Source organism: Natator depressus, chromosome 7, assembly GCF_965152275.1.
Source record: "Natator depressus isolate rNatDep1 chromosome 7, rNatDep2.hap1, whole genome shotgun sequence".
In the NCBI taxonomy this organism is placed as follows: Eukaryota; Metazoa; Chordata; order Testudines; family Cheloniidae; genus Natator; species Natator depressus.
Genome location: NC_134240.1, coordinates 30531928 through 30547295, shown reverse-complemented (window position 1 = coordinate 30547295; position 15368 = coordinate 30531928). Strand labels below are relative to the sequence as shown.

At 49.6% G+C, this 15368-nt stretch overlaps 1 protein-coding gene across 2 annotated transcripts in view; it reads left to right on the top strand.

Moving 5' to 3' along the window:
- DNAJC4 (DnaJ heat shock protein family (Hsp40) member C4) overlaps positions 1-15368 on the top strand; it is a 76704-nt gene that overhangs the window by 3717 nt on the left and 57619 nt on the right. The gene's annotated exons all lie outside the window — the stretch shown is intronic.

The window sequence follows — 15368 nt, the reverse complement described above, 5'->3', positions numbered from 1 at the left end:
CTCAGCTTCCAACCCTGACGTTCCACTGGTGCAGTGGGCATCATGAGGCATAAAATCCCCATGATAGAGAGAGTGTGCACAGAGGAGGCCCTTATGCAAGTAGCTGCGGGCATGCTCCAACAGAACAAGCAATCTACCAGGTGTATCACTGAGCTGTGTTGGTATTTCCATCCAAGGGCCGCCCTAGCTCTTCCATTGCATGCCCCTGTGTTTGGTAGTAAGGGTGCTCAGAATGGATCCCTGCTGGGTGCAGGCCAGCTGTGTAAAAGCTCTGCCCCTCCTTTATGAAATAGGCCACAGAAGGTCTAGTCTGGGATATAGCTATATGGAAGGGCGGGCCCTGTGGCTGGGCTCTGGGAAGGACGGGGTGCAGGTATCTGGGTTGGGAGGGCACTGTGGCTGGAGTCTGTGGGGGAAGGGGTTCAGGTGTATTGGTTGTGGGGGGCCTGCGGCTGGGCTCTGGGGGGAGGGGTTATGAGTGTCTGGCCCCTCCAGCTAGGCTCGGGGTGGTGGGGCAGAGAAACAGGAACTGGGTTGTAGTAGGGATTTCTTTAATTCTCTACTCCTGGGGGAATTTTTGTGTGTGTTTGTAATATTACAGACATATTTGCTGACAGGTATTTTGAAATAAATTTCCAAATAATTGAAACTGGCATGATTATGTAGTGTTATTTTGACAAATAAAATTTGCAGAATTTTAAAATATTGTGCACTGAATTTTTATTTTTTTGGTGCAGAATTTTTATTTTTTGACACAGAATTCCCCCAGGAGTAACAGTTAGTGGATGAGAACCAGGAGTCTTGATGCCATCCCCCTCCTATGTTAACCTCTAGAGCACATTCCCCACTCAGCTGGGAATAGAAGCCAAGAGTCCTAACTCCTAGACCCCCTTCCCACTAGACCTCACTCCCCTCCCAGATCTGGGAAGAGAGCCCAGGTGTTCTTTCCAAGTCTCATATGCTAACCACTAGAACCCACTTTGTTCCCAGAACTGGGAACAGAACCCAGGAGTCCTGGCTCACAGCCACCCTGGTTTAACCACCAGACCACCTACATTTCCATCATGTGGTAAATGCAAAATTATGGTCCCTCGATACTATATGCTACACAATTCTGTGCCCTGATCTCCAGTCCCTGGAGCTATTTCAGTGCTGCTTGCTTTTAGCAGCTTTCCATTCAAGTTGCTTTTTGGTGTGAAATTTTTGCTGCCTCAGCCCCTTCTGTTCTAAATTCCTGCTTTCCGCTCAGCTGTGGCCATTCTCTCTGGGATGCAACTTGCGAGGTCCGGGCAAGGAATGGATTGATAGTCAGAGCACTCTGTATACTACAAGATTACTGAGAAAACAAATGGACTTGTGTTTCCCCACTGCTTTGTCTGCTGGTTAAAAAATAGTTTGAACAGTGAATTCATAGCTGGATTGAGTCTTGTGAGGGTGTTTTGGCTGAAAGGGGCCAGGGTTTCAAAATCAGCTCTGTACTCACAAACCAGCATTGTAATATTATCTCTTATTGCTACTACAGTAGTGCATAGAGTTCCCAGCTGAGGTCACAGCCCCATTGGGTTAGGGTTGCGTAAGGGCTTGTCTGTATGCAAAAGCTGCACCCGTGTAGCTAAAGCAATCCAGGCTCTCTAGAGTGGCTGGAGCTATATTTGTGCTGATTTCCTTAAGCGAAGGGGAATAAGCTATAGTGGTGTAAGGCACTTTTATCCCAGTGTAACTGCGTCCACCCTAGGGGTTGAACACCGGTATCACTATATCAGTAAAGACATCACTGCCTTAACCAACAGTGATATTGGTGCAAAATCAATGTGTAGATCAGGAGTCCCTGACTTTGCTCTGGACCCCATTGTGCTAGGTACTGTACACACACATAACAAGAGCTTATCTAAATGAGAAATTGCTCTGATTATATTTAAGGTATGATGTTAAACCGTAGCAAATATCCACATTGGCCCTTTTATTTTTGGTTTAAAAGAGGTGTATTTTGGTTTAGTGTAGGGATACAATTTTCAAAAATGCCTAAGTCCCATTTTCAAAAGTGACTTAGGAGCCAAAGCCACATTGAAAGTCACTGAGGACTTGTTTACTTGGGGAAATTGACCGTTGTAGCTCTACAGAGCACTAGACAGAATTCCCTGTGAGGATAGTTTATTCTGGAATAAAATCCCTTTCATTCTAGAATAGTGTCCACTTGGGGGAGTTATATTGGCATAACCACTATAGTGAAATAATTATTCCTCTGTAACTATGCTGGGAAATTTCTCTGTGTAGCTGAGCCCTTAGTACCTTCATAGGGAGAAAATCCCAGGTACAAAAGGGCTCTTTAACCTGGCAGAGAAAGGCAGAACAAGAACCAATGGCTGGAAGTTAAAACCAGATGCATTCCAATTAGAAATAAAACACCAATGTTTCACAGTGCAGGTGATTAAACATTGGAACAAACTCCCAAGGGAAGTGGTGGAGTCTCCATTTTTTGATGTCTGCGAATCCAGACTGGCTGCCTTTCTGGAAGATGCTCTAGTCAAACCCAAGTTATTGGGCTCAGTACAGGGGTAACTGGATGAAATTCTCTGGTGATCAGACTGGATGATCTAATGGTCCTTCTGGCCTTAAAAAGTATTAATCTTTTATTCTCCCCTCCCCTCTGATTTGTTGGGAATTCTGGTCCAAAACTGGGGATCCAGCTGTACAGGCAACTGGATAGGGATGTAAAGAAGCACTTTACCCCAGTCTTGCAACAAAGGGGTTAGCCTGTGTTCCTGTCCCCTGCAAGCATGACTTCCACCCTCCTGGGTTACACACGCACTGAACTTGGAGCCTCCAGAGTTCAAAGTATGAGCTCCTACAACTTGAGCCGAAGAACCAAGGCTCTGTAGCTGGCATTGTAACAGACTCATGCCCACCCACCGACCAGTGGGTTGTACAAGCGTCTGTGTCCCTGCCGTGGGCAGAGAGCAGTGGTCTTTTTGTTAGAGTTCCACCTGCTTTGCAGGGGCTTTGATGAATGGGATGGATTACCCACTAGCTTGTCGAAGTGCCGGCTGTGTCCTCTGCAAAAATGGTGCAGTGTTCTGTCTGACAGCAAGGCCTCATCTAAGCATGAGAGAGGTTTGTGCCACTCCTTCGGCTACCATACCATGCAGTGCGCTGCCAAGGCAGGGGGCTGCAGCTGTGTGCTTTTTATCTTGCACGGGAATGACGCCACTGCTCTTAAGCAGCATCTTGAGCTAGGACTCCTGAATTCTGTTTCTGACCCTGAGAGGAAGTACTGCCTGGTGATTAAAGCAAGGGCCCGGGAGCCAGTTCTGTTCCTGGCTCTGATAGAAAGCAATCTCTTGAGGTTACGAAGGGGGCTGTGGGAGCCAGGACTTGGGGGTTCCCTTTCTTGGCTCTGGGGGTGGAGGATTGTCTAGAGAAGGGGTTCTGGGAGCCAGGACTCCTGCGTTCTCTTTTTGGCTGCAGTGGTTAGAATGGTTCTTTTCCCAGCTCTCTCCTTGACTTGCAGTTTGACATTGTTTGAGACACTTATTGTTGTCCAAATCTCTGATTCATATCCCACATTGGTGGAAAATGGCAAATACATGTCTATCCTTGGGAAGCAGTGTTGCCAAGTGGCTAAAGTTCTGGATTGGGTCTTGAGAGACTGCTTCTGTTCCTGCTCTGCCACTGCCCAGCTGGGTGTCCTTGGGCAAGTCACGGCCCCACTCTGTGCCTCAGTTTCCCCACCTGTAAAATTCGGATAATGATACTGCTCTCCTCAGTAAAGGGCTTTGAGATCTGCTGATGAAAAGCATTACTAGAGAAGGGCTAAGGACTATTTGAGATGGGTTGAATCCAGGTCCAAACTCCTTCCTAAATTAGATCCAGTGGCACTTTGCCTTTACAATGGCATCTTAAAAATGCGACCGCTACAGCATATGAAAGTTCCTGGTGGTGTGACACTGCTCTGTCCAAAGAGCTGGGGAATTAACCTTGTGAATTTAGTGTCAAACCACATCTGTTGTCACCAGTCTTTGTTACCTTTGGCAGCAGTGCTATCATGATAGGAATAGCCGCAGCGGATCAGACCGGGGTACGTCTGGACCAGTATCCTGTCCTCTGCAGTAGCCGGTACCGTAAGCTTCAGAGGAAGATGCAAGAAGTTGGGAATAATTCCCCCACCCCACAGAAAATTCCTTCCTAACCCTTGTCAGCTAGAAGTCAGTTTATGCCTGAACTGTGAGAGTGGGAAGGATGGTTTTGTGGGCTGAGATTCAGGAGCTCTGCCACTGACTCCTCATTTGAACTTGGGCAAATCATAGCCCTGCTCTGTGCCTCAGTTTCTCCATCTGTAAAATGGGATAATGACCCTGATTTCCTTTGTAAAGCGCTTAGATAATGCTCCTGCCACTCTCAAAGATGTTGGTGTTGTAAACATTTCTAAAGGAAGGATGGCTTTTTGAAGTGAAATGGCACTTAGGACATTCTCACCTAACTCTGCCCCTGTGAAGAGCAGTGCTTTTGTAGCTAAGGCACTGGACTGGGATTCACGAGATCTGGGTTCGATTCCCGGTTTTACCACAGACTCCCCAGGACCTAGGGCAAGTCACTCCCCCCTTTCTTGCCTCAGTTTCCCCATGTGTAAGATAGGGAGGATGGTACTTTCCTATCTCATAGGCCAGGGGCAGTTGTGAGTGACTATGAGATGCCCAGATATGATGCCAATGTGAGTATGTAGACAGAACCTGAAGGGAATGCCAGGTAATTGTAATTGTCCTCATTGTTATTTATTATGCGTATTGTGGTTGTGCCATCGGCCAGCACCTCATTGCACTAGGCACTGTACAGACACAGATCAAAAAGCCTCATCCCTCCTTTCTTTCCAATAGGTCCAGTAGCAGTCATCAGGCTCTTTACATGAGTGGACTGTGACGTCTTAAAGTCACAAGTACCTGCCCTTTGGAAACTTCGTGCCTGGCATCTTCCCTCTGTTTGTTTTTGACTCGGCTAATGGTGCAGAATGATTTAGTGGTCTCTGTGCAGTAACCAGCCAGATGGTGTTTTTGCTAACTGCACAAATAAACACGTCAGGCTGTCGAGTAGGCGAAAAGGGTAGTGACTCTCCCTCACCTCCCCGACATTTACCCAAGGGCTGGATTGCAGGCTCAGCGCTTCAGCAAACACGTCTGGAAACAAATGCCAAGTGCAGGTGTTCTGCCAGCCATGCAGCAAGAGGCAGGTTCAGTGGTGCCCGCTGGAGGGGACAAGGGATGGGTATCACATGAAAGGCACTTGCTGTTTTCCAGGGGGATTCACATATACACCATGCAGTTATTTACAGCAGGGCAAAGCAGGGTGTAAATCGCTACCCGCTCGGACTGGGAGCTTTTCTTGCTCTGATTTCATCGGGTACCTCTACACAGCAATTAAACACCAGCAGCTGGCCTGGGTCAGCTGACTTGGGCTCGCAAAGCTCAGGCTGTGGGGCTGTAAAATTGCTGTGTTGATGTTCGGATTCATGCCGGAGCCTGAGAGGGGGAGGGTCCCAGAACCCAGGCTCCAGCCAAACCTGAAAGCCTACACGGCAGTTTTTAGCCCGCAAGCCCAAGTCAGCTGACCTGGGCCAGCCGTGGCCAGTGCCCTGGGTCTTTTATTCCAGTGTAGATGTACCCATAGATTCCAAGGTCAGAAGGGCCCACTCTGATCATCTGGTCTGACCTCCTGTATAACACAGCTCATAGGATTAATTCCTGATTGAACAGGAACAGATCTAGAGCACAGTGTAAGGGAGTGTGCAAAGTGCAGGGTATTGTTTCTGTTCACTGCAAAGAAGCAAAGTCAGACAAATGGTGGGAGAAAGGGAGACAGCCTGCAGAGCAATTAGAGGGATCACCATGGCATGCAGTCTATTAGTTATTATGGGTATCCAAGTAGCATCTAAGAGTCCCACCTGAGATCAGGGCCTCTGTTGTGTCAGGCACTGCACGGAACCCTCCGACTGATGTTGAGAACCCCCCATCATGCTGGCCGCTACACTGATACCTCCAGCTAAGATTGGAGACCTTGTTTTGCTTGGCACTGCACAGACCCCCTAGAATTATCTGGGCCATCCTGTTTACCCTTTTTAAAAATTGGTCCAACATGAGGTTTCTTCTGGTTTTCTGGAACTTCCCCAGTGCTCCTAGACTTATTGAAAATCAACATTAATGGTGCGGCAGGCTCCTCAGCCAGCTCTTTTAAAACCTTTGGTTGCAGCTTATCTGGTTCTGCTGATCTAAAAATGTCTAACTTTAGTAGCTTCTGTTTAACATCCTCCAGAGATACTAGTGGAATGGAAGGAGTGTTATCATCACCATGTGATATGAGTATATAATCTGTTTTTCCCTCCAATACAGAACAGAAATATTTATTCGGAACCACAGCCAATGGGAGCTGCGGAGTCAACACCTGCTGGCAGAGCTGCGGCTAGGCGGCTCTGCACGCTGCCTCCACCCCCAGGATCTGCCCCTGCAGCTCCTATTGGCCACAATTCCCGGCCAACGCGAGCTGCGGAGCCAGCGGTCAGGGCGGGGTGGGGCAGCACGCAGAGCCGCCTAGGTGGGCCTCTGCCTAGGAGCAGCAGGGTTGGGTTGCCCCTTGCGAGGAGCTGCCCGAGGTGAGCACCGCCCAGATACGGCACCCTGCACCCCCTCCCACTCCCCAACTCCCTGGCCTGAGCCCCCTCCCGCACCCAAACTCCCTCCCAGAGCCTGTGCCCCACACCACTCCCGCACTCCGAACCCCTTGTGGCCGTTCCTCCGCCTAGGAGCAGCAGAGACATGTTGCCGCTTCCGGGGAGCCATGTGGAGCCCGGTAGGGAGCCTGCTGGCCCCTCACCAACCGGACTGTAAACCGGACTTTCAATGAAGATCAAAAATGCCAGTTTATAGAGCTTTCCGGTTGGTAAAGTGTAGGATAACACAGCTTTTACTATATTTTATTTTTTATATCTGCCTTCACTTCCCTCCTAAACCAGATTGGTTTTCTAACCACCACAGTTCTGCCTCAGTTGTGAGATTGTGGCTTTTTGGGCATCAAGTGAGGTGTTTTTAAATGATTCCCAATTATCATTCACATTTTTTTGATTGCATTCTCTACCCAGATGTTTTGGCTCATAATTGTTTTCAGCTTTGTGAAATTGGCCTTGTTAAAACACCAAGTATGTATATTTATTCTGCCTGCGCTTTATAAATGTACCTGAGCTTGTACCATTCATTTTTATTTCTGTGATCAGTTCTTTATGTGTTAGGACAAGGTCTAATAAGAATTCCTCATGTTGGTTGCAACACTTCATGTTAGGAAATTTTCCTCTATACTGTTTAGAAGCACTGTGGATGTTTTAGTACTGGTAGCATGAGACCTTCAGCATGTGTCACTCAGACTGAAGTCCTCCATGATCATGCAAGTTTTTGCCTTACACATAGTAGATTGGTGAGTACTGAGGCAGTCATCCTGTTCCCTTGTATGATTTGGTGGTCTGTAGCAGACACCGACCAATATCCATCTTCTACTTTATCTGTTAGGACATTGATCCATAAGCATTCAAAATAATTTTCTTCCACATTTTCAGTGACTCGGAAACAGGCAAAGCCATTTGTGACATAGAGTGCCACTCCCCCTCCCCTTCTGCCCACTCGATCCTTCCTAGATAGGTTATAACCATTGATTTTAACATTCCAATTATGAGAATCATCCCATCAGGTTTCAGTAATAGCAACTAGATCGAATTTATACCCACAAATGAAACATTCCAATTCCTCGTTTGTTACCCAGGCTCCTAGCATTGGTATATAGCAGGGGTGGGCAAACTTTTTGGCTTGAGGGCCACATTGGGGTTGCAGAACAGTATGGAGGGCCGGGTAGGGAAGGCTGTGCCTCCTCAAACAGCCTGGCCCCCTCCCACTTCCCGCCCCCTGACTGCCCCCCTCAGAACCCCCGACCCATCCAACCCCCCCTGTTCCTTGTCCCCTGACCACCCCTCCCCGGGACCCCACACCCTATCCAACCCCCCAGCTCCCTCTCCCCGACTGTCCCGACCCCTATCCGCACCCCTGCCCCCTGACAGGCCCCGCCGGGACTCCCATGCCTATCCAACCCCCACTGCTCCCTGTCCCCTGACTGCCCCCCGGGACCCCCATCCCTAACTGCTCCCCAGGACGCCACCCCCATCCAACCCCCCTTGCTCCCTGTCCCTCCCGACCCCCCAGGACCCCACCTCCTATCCAACCCTCCTGTTCCCTGTCTCCTGACTGCCCCCCCCGAACCTCTGCCCTATCCAACTGCCCCCTGTCCCCTGACTGCCCCCCGGGGCCTCCTGCCCCCTATCAAACTCTCCCCCCCGCCCCCTTACCCTTACTATGCCACTCAGAGCAGCAGGACAGGCTTATTTGAAAGCCTGGGAGGTGGGCAGGTACAAGCTGCGCTACCCGTGTGAAGGCATTGCTGCGGGGGAGGGGGGACAGCCGGGGAGGGGTCGGGGGCTAGCCTCCCCGGCCAAGAGCTCAGGGGCTGGGCAGGATGGTCCCGTGGGCCGGATGTGGCCCGCGGGCCATACTTTGTCCACCCCTGGTATAGAGGCAATTCAAAAATTTCTTCTCCATGTCCTTTGGTTCCTTTATTTATTTTGTTTCCCCCATCTTGATTTTGTGCTGGGTGCTTATATCTTCCCTCTTTTTACCCTCCCCTTCTGTTATTAGTTTAACCCTGTGCTGACTGCTCAAGCCAGCCTGTCCTCAAAGAGATTGGTCCTCCTCCTACTGAGGTGGAGGCCATCCAAACTATACAGCTTCTCTCCCATAAAAGTTTGACCAACGTTCCACAAAACCAAAACCCTCCACCACTTACCTAACCAGCAGTTCACTTCCTGAATCTTCTGCCTTCCTTTATTTGTGGGAAGGAAGGATCTCAGAGAAGATAGCTTAGATTTTCTTTTTCTTCAGCACACTTCTGAGTTCCCTGAAGTCATCTGCTATATGCGAGATACCCTGTGACACAATGTAATTAGTTCCTATATGATCTGTCACCGGGGAACCTTGCCCGTCAACTTCAGAAGCCTATTCAATCTTAGAGTGACATGCAGCACATTGTACTATCGTCTTCCAGTGCCTTGCAGAATGTTCTTTCAGTTCTTCTGAAAGAAGATGGAGTTGGGGGAGGATTGGGGGAGCCTTATGCCAGGCACTGCACAGACTGCTCCCAGGTGGAGATCGGGGCCTCCCATTATGCTGAGTGCTGTACAGGTACAGAGAATATATAATCTAAATAGACAAAAGGTGTGGGGGGAAACTGAGGCACAGAGCGGGGCGGTGACTTGCCCAAGGTTACTGAGCAGGTCAGTGCCAGAGCTGAGAATAACTCAGGTGTTCTGAGTCCCAACCCAGATTCAACCTTCTTCTCTTCCCTCCCGCCTGACTGAAGAAGACTGTGTTCTCACAATCATATGTCTCATATACGAAATGCAATTGAACACTTTGAGATTTGTTCCCCAGGGCACAGGACCGGCCCCAAATATCCTCCATCTCTGAGCTCTGCTTGTTACAGGAAGGGGCTTGTGGGGGATGCGCCTACCTGTTAGACTGGGTGTGAAAAATTCCCCTATGCATAGGGTTGGCACCAGGTCTAGGCGTCATCCCCTAGCGCAGAGTCCTGCAGAAACACCAAAGGTGTGAGGGGCTGTTTGCTGGAGATCTGTTTTGACTAACATGCACAGGAGATCTAATCTGACTGGTTTATGGATAGCCAAGGTTAAGAACCCATCATCCCAGATGGCACGAGCAACCAGGCTTTATGCCTGGCACAGCATTGTTATGTACAGGAATCCCTTTAAATAGGTTGTGAACCCTCTAGTGGCGCTTATTGTGTTCTGGGTCTCATAACCCAGCCAAAGCAGCAGTGTGTTTAGGCTTTGAGCATTATATAGAGTGAGCAAACGTGATTACTCTGCTTGAGCCCCATGCTTCCAGTACCATAGCTGCTTGCATTATAACCTTTCTCCTCCTCCCCTTCCTGCTCCCAGGGTTAATGCCGAATATCATTTTGCAGCATCCCACGTCCTTGGCAGGTCCCCTTCTCCCTAGTACAAAGGAAACAGGTGAGGACGAAAGGGAAACATCAACGGGATCTATGCTGTGCTGGCGAACCACAGCTGTTTCCTGGTGCTGTCACTTTCTGATATCCTGTCTAAATTCCCCTCTTTTCTTTCCTGAGCTGCCAGTGTCCCACTGCTCATGGAGGTTATTTTTAACTTCACAAGACCCAGAATTATGAAATTCCAGCTATGGGGCTGCCTCAGACTTGTGATGGGGTGGGGTGAGGGTGGATAGAGCCTGAGTGACTCTAAGGAGCTTTGGAAAGTCAAACAGACGGCAGCTCTGCTTTTATCTGTAATGGCAAAGAAATGACACCATTCATAACCTCCTTGACAGGCGGGTCTCAGACTGTACAATGCATGCTGCTAGTTGGAGACTCTATGTTTGTTTGGTATAGAAATACATCTGCCAAAACAAACCAGGCAGATAAGTTTGTATTACGCCGTGCTAATTTTCTGTCTCTCCAACGAGTGGTTACAGCTAGCTGGCTTGCTTTCAGAACGGGAAATCGTTATAAAAAAAGGCAGGAAAGCATTGATTCCTTTTCAGAGTTGGATATATGATGAGAAAGGGTCCTGGCTCAGTTACCATGGCGATGAATTTAACTGTTTGATGGGGATGCATATTGAAAAATTAAATTATTGTTATTACGGTCATGCTGCACAGGTCCCACAGCTGGGATCACGTTGTGCCAGGTGGTGTACAGGCTCCTGGCCAGGATCGGGGTCTCCTGTTGTGTGTTGGGCACTGGCCAGTGTTGGGGACCCACATCATGCCAAGCACTGCACAGACCCTCTGACAGATCGAGGCCCCCATCATGCTGGGCGCTGCACAGAGTAGGAGACAGTCGCTGCCCTGTAGAGCTTACTGTCTAAACAGGCAAAGGAAAACTTGACAGAAGGTTGCTCACTTTGTTGCTTCTGTCGGCCGAGCTGATTGCACACATCAGAAGCTCCTTGCCTTCCTCTGTTTGCAGCTCCCAAGCTACCTGGGTGCCACCTTTTCATCCCCCTCTATTTCAGGGACTCCCTGCAACTCCCTCCACCCTTCCCCCATGCCAGGGGCTCTGTGTGCCCCCTTTCCATCTTCCTCTGTGCCAAGGAGTCTGTGGGCCCCCATTCCCCACTCTCCCCATATCAGGGTCCCCCATTCTCTCTGTGCCCCACCTTCTCCTCTCCAGGATTATTTATTGAACCCAGACCTCCTGAGTTCTTGTCCAGCTAGTTAACAATGAGATCCTTCTCTAGCCCGGTGACTATGCACCATTTAAGTTCTATAGAGACGGATTCCGTGGTGCATAGGCCACACTCTGGACCTTTGCACAAGGGTAAATTTCACCCAAAGTGCATGCTGGGACATGGTTACAGTCCACGGCTGGAGTCTGCTGCATGGGTCAGTCCAGTCCCTTGCCTAAAGGCTGCAATGGGAGGTTCTGGAGGTGAGACCTGGCTAGGTGTGAAGCAGACAATTGTCTTTGTTGACGTCTCACAAGGTTGTGTCTTGCAAGCAAACTGCGTTCCCAGAGCTTGCATAAGCCATCGATTCTCAGACCATAAGGCCAGAAGGGACCACTGACCATCTAGTCTGACCTTCTGTATAACACAGGCCATAGGCCAGCCCTGAATTAGTTCCTGTTGGAACTAGAGCAGATCTTACAGAAAAACATCTAGTTTTGAATGGAAAATTGCCAGTGATGGAGAATCCACCACAGCCCTTGTGAATTTGTTCCAATAGTTAATGACTCTCTCTGTTAAAAATGTTTGCCCTGTTTCCAGCCTGAATTTGTCTAGCTTCAACTTCCAGCCCTTGGATCTTCTTAGACCTTTGGCTGCTAGACTGAAGAGACCTTCATCTAATTTCTGTTCCCCACATAAGTATTTATAAACTTATAAGCTCTTGGAGTCTCTGACTAGCAGGCCTGTTTCCAGCCCTTTAGTCATTCTCCTTCGCCAGCCCTGCAGTCAGTGCAGGGTTAACACATGCACAGCAGCACTCAAAACGTTTGAGCCCAGGAAAGCTGCTGATCCCTCATTTCACAAAGCCCAACTCCCTCATTTGAAGCGTTTCACAATTCTCCTTCATGTGCTGCTAGCTCGGGTGATTAACGGGGTTTTTTATTTAACACTGGGTGGCCCGGCCGCTGTTTTGTTGAACAGCTGAGTGGGGGTGGGGTGGAAAGCTACGCTTGTAGCCTTTCAAAGAACCAAGAAAGCAGGATTCCATAAGGTGTAATTCACTGCGCTACATTGCTGCCCCAAATCGCAGTCTGAGGTTTTCACTATCTTACTATTTATAATTTGGTCTTATTATTTATGGTAGACCCCCACTGAAATTAGAGCCCCTATTGTACCAGTTGCTGCACAGCCACCTCTCCCAACCCCCCCAAACCTGACTCCCAGCCCCCCTGCCCTAAGCAGTAGACCCCACTCCCGTCCCAGAGCTGGGGATAGAAGCCAGGAGTCATCCTGGACTCTTACTACGAGGCAGTCCTTCCCTGGGCTGTCAGGTCCATGCCAAGCTGGGTTCACAGGAAATTTGCCTGTGAGAGGGAGAGGGGTCACTGCTGGGCCAGGGTCACCAGCACATGTGGAGGGCTTGGCAGAATGGCACAAACTGCCCTCCACCCCATCCTTCCAGCAGCTGCCGCACGAGGGTCTGGAATGCGACCGTCGTGTTATTCTTGGCCACTTATGACGTGAATGCCTGCCTGTTTGTTCTGGTCGGCAGAGTCTCCTTAACAGGAGCCTCACCCCCCGGCTCTCCCCATGCTCTGAACACTGATCTCCTTGCGCACTCTCCAAACTCACACTCCCATTTCCCCTTGCTCTGCACACTCATATATTAGCTCAGTGCCGCTTATCTCTGTCAGGGCATGCAGGCTCTGGCATCCCACAGCGTGTACCTCTGCTTCCATCCCCATGAGCTTGTCTTATCCTTGGCAAATTTCATGTCCCTCCAACGTTGAGCTGCAGTGAAATCAGCTGTGGGTCTTTCAGGGTTAAACCTTGGGAGCATGGGGGAGCTGCCACTCTCCCTACCTCCTTCATCCAAATCCTTATCCACTGGGAGAATCCGTAGCTGATATCCTGTTTTGGGCTCTGTCTTGGAGATAGAGGTTGGATAGGATCCATAGCCCAGCGAGGGAGCAGAGGTCCAGCTAACAGAGAATGGAAATGACTAATACAAGCTCACTGAGCTGGGGATAGGACCCAGGTATCCTAATTCACAGCCCTCCACTCTAACTCATTAGACCCCACTCCTGCTCCACAGCTCAGAATAGACCCCTGGAGTCCCGACTTCCAGGCCCCTGTGAACTGTGCAACACCCAAAAGTGTGCACCCTCAAGGCTCAAAAACCAGATGCAATTTTTTTAAACACTGTCATGATTGTGAAGTCAATCTTGTGATTTTTGGTGCCTGGCTCATTATCTCTGGACCGCTCAGTGTTGGATACACTATGAAGGCAGGTGTTTGGATGCAGCCCAAGCATCAGCGCCCGGGCTGTGCACCAGTTTGGCAAGCAACAGTGGCTTGTCCGGTGAACAACATGTTTCCCAGCCCTGCTTCTGCTTGGCTCCTGTGCTGACGGGAAGCGAGGCTGTTCCCTTGGGGATGCATGTGGGCTCTGGGTTCTGTGATGAACGTTCCCATCTATTGTTATTTGTTGTTGATGATTGTAGGCATCTTTCCCCCAGTTTATTCAGGAGGGGCAGCTGGGGTTCATAGAGTTAAAGGTCAGAAAGGATCATGTAGTCTGACCTCCTGCATAGTACAGGCCATTAAATTTCATCCATTTATCCCTGTATTGAGCCCAATTACTTTAGAAGAGTAAAGCATTTCAGTCCTCAAGAGACTAAACTATTGTGTGCCCCAGGTAGAGACTGAGGGTCCCCCATTGCCTGAGGCCCCTGCAGTGGCAGGGACTTGATGAGGCCCCCAGCAGGCGACCTGCGCCCCATCCTGCAGAGGAAGGTGAAAAACCCCCAAGGTCCCTTCTAATCTGACATGGGGTCAGGTTAGGAATTTTCCCCAGATCTGGCAATCAGTTGGAACCGAGCATGGAATCAAAACACACCAGCCAGGCATCTGAGGCAAAGGATTCCCTGAACCACCTCAGAGCGTTGGTCCATCCGAGTAAGGATCCCAGCTCCAGCTGTGGCCAGTCCCTGATGCTTCCGCGGAAGACAAACATACCAACCCAGAAGACAGATGGACACCGGGGATAAAATTAACCCCTGCGGGTGACCAGCTGAAACCCTGAAGCATGAGATTAGATTTGAGTCATCGGCTTAATGCAGAGCTGCGATTGCTAGGAGCGTGTTGTGGGCAATGGGGGGTTTTAGGCCTGATGCTACAATTGGGTAAAAATCCCTGCTTGACATCAGTGGGAGTTTTGCCAGAGCAAGGCCCCCAGTGTTGTCTGTCCACAAGACCCCCTTCCGTTCTGTATTTAAAACATTGGGTGGGGGTGCAGGAGACTTGGGTTCAGTTGCCAGCTCTGCCACAGACTCCGTGCATGACCTTGGGCAAGTTACTGCCTCAGTTTTCCCATCTGTAAAATGGGGGGCATAACCCTTTTTTCACCTAGTCAGACTGTGAGCTCTTCAGGGCAGGGACTGCCTCTTTCTGTGTGCCTCTGTGGTCAGGAGGCCCTTTGTGGTGATGGCAGCTCCTGATCTTGATGTGGGGGTGGGGGGCTGGTGCAGTAATAAATGAAAGGTGACATGGAAAGTTTTACTTTTTTTTTAATAGAAAATTGGGGGCTTTATTAAAATGTTTCCTGAAAAGCATCTGCCTCCTGTCAAAATACCAGCTGCCAAAAAGCCAAAATATTTACATTTGGAGATGCTTATGCTTCAGGTGCATCACGTCCCCATTCTCTTCTGTGGGCTGGGGTCCTTGGTCAGAGTACATCTCCCATGATGCACCTGACCAGGGACTCCCATAGTGCCTTTCCAGGAGGAGAGACCACCATGCATCCTGGGAGATGTAGTCTGACCAGGAAGTCCAGCCTACAGAGCGTGGGAACATGAGGCACCTGAAATATAACTGCCATGGGGCGCTGCAGCAGCTCAGCAAGAAGGAAGACCATGGTGCATTATGGGAGATGTAGTGTGACCAGGGACAATAGCCAGGGCCAATGCACATTGTGAGTGAAGGCAGAGAGCTAGCACAAAGCCCCCGACACCAGGGCCCTGATCCTGCGTTAACTTACGAAAGTGCATAACTTTACTGCCACATGTAGACCCAACATGTGCAT